This window comes from Danio rerio, chromosome 18 (genome assembly GCF_049306965.1).
Source record: "Danio rerio strain Tuebingen ecotype United States chromosome 18, GRCz12tu, whole genome shotgun sequence".
Classification (NCBI taxonomy): Eukaryota; Metazoa; Chordata; class Actinopteri; order Cypriniformes; family Danionidae; genus Danio; species Danio rerio.
In genome coordinates, this window is record NC_133193.1 from 1917855 (window position 1) to 1920000 (window position 2146).

Below are 2146 nucleotides of genomic sequence, written 5' to 3' on the forward strand. Positions count from 1 at the left end.
TAAATATATATATATATATATATATATATATATATATATATATATATATATATATATATATATATATATATATATATATATATATATATATATATATATATATTTTTTTTTTTTATTTATTTATTTATTTATTTTTAATTTTTAACAAAATTGCCCTTTTTATTTTTATTTTTATTATTATTTTATCTTATTTTAGTTCATCTTTATTTTCTATTTATTTGTTTATGTATTACTTTCCTCGCATGAGAATGCATTTTTTTATTCCATTCTTTAAAAAAAAAATTTATTTGAACGTCGGGATGGGGCGGGAGTTCTTTGATTGGTATTTGGTTACTAATACAGTATGAATGTATCACATTTTTTCTGAAACAATAAAAATGTAAACAAAAACAAACAAACAAACAAAAAAAAAAAAACATCAACTGCACATTGTTACTTTTGACACAGTCAGTAGGGACAAAAGTAACACGCCTGGGTCAAAAGTAACAATGTTAGATAAATTTACTACCTTAATCTTGTTTATGTTAAACATATCTGACTATGACCTTGTTAATAATCACTGCATGTCACGACATATTAATATTGTTTCTTCTGGAGAAAGTCTGATTTGTTTTATTTCGGCTAGAATAAAAGCAGTTTTTAATTTTTAAAAAAGCCATTTTAAGGACATGATTATTAGCCCCTTTAAGCTATATATTTTTTCACGATAGTCTACTGAGCAAACCACTGTTATGCAATGACTTAACTAATTACCCTAACCTGCCTTAACCTAATAAACCTGGTTATGCATTTAAATGTCACTTTAAGCTGTATAGAAGGTCTTGAAGAATATCTAGTCTGATATCATTTATTGTCATCATGGCAAAGATAAAATAAATTAGTTATTAGAGATGAGTTATTAAAACTAATTTGATTAGAATTGTGTTGAAAACATCTCTTCATTAGACAGAAATATACAGGGGGCTAATAATTCAGGAGGGCTAATAATTCTGACTTCAACTGTATTCCTAAAGCACTAAATGCCCTTCAGGCTACGCAGTGGTGCAGTAGGTAGTGCTGTCACCTCACAGCAAGAAGGTCGCTGGTTCGAGCCTCAGCTGGGTCAGTTGGCGTTTCTTTGTAGAGTTTGCATGTTCTCCATGTGTTCGCGTGGGTTTCCTCCGGGTGCTCCGGTTTCCCCCACAGTCCAAACACATGCGGTACAGGTGAATTGGATATAGGCTAAATTGTCCGTAGTGTTTGAGTGTGAATGAACGTGTGTGGATGTTTCCCAGAGATGGGTTGCGGCTGAAAGAGCATCCGCTGTATAAAAATGTGCTGGATAAGTTGGCGGTTCATTCCGGTGTGGCGACCTTGGATTAATAAAGGGACTAAGCTGAAAAGAAAATAAATGTATGAATGAATGACTAAACACCCTTCACTGTTGACTAGAAAACGAAAGACAATAAATAATGAATGACTAAACACCCTTCACTGTTGACTAGAAAACGAAAGAAAATAAATAATGAATGACTAAACACCCTTCACTGTTGACTAGAAAACGAAAGTTGTTTAAGGAAAGTAAAACTGATCACACCCTGAAAATGCTGTTTTACATGTTTACAGTAGACTATGCAAACAGGAACAGCGAGAATCTGAAGAATGAGGAGAGTTAATTCTGGTCTCTTAATTTTATATCGTAATGGTTGAGGTTTATTTCTGAATATGATCAAGTAAGTATAAGTATTGTTCATTATCAGTAAATACATTAATGAAACCTTATTGTAAAGTGACCAAATATACAGTTGAAGTCAGAATTATTCGCCCCCTATTAATTTTCTTTTCTTTTTTAAATATTTCCCAAATTATGTTTAACAGAGCGAGGAAATTTTCACAGTGTGACTGATAATATTTTTTTCCACTGAAGAAAGCATTATTTGTTTTATTTTGGCTAGAATAAAAGCAGTTTTTACATTTTTTAAACAGCATTTTAGGGACAATATTATTAGCCCCTTTAAGCTGTATATTTTTTCAATAGTCTACAGAACAAACCATCGGTATACAATAACTTGCCTAATTACTCTAACCTGCCTAGTTAACCTAATTAACCTAGTGAAGCCTTTAAATGTCACTTTAAGCTGTATAGAAGTGTCTTGAATAATATCTA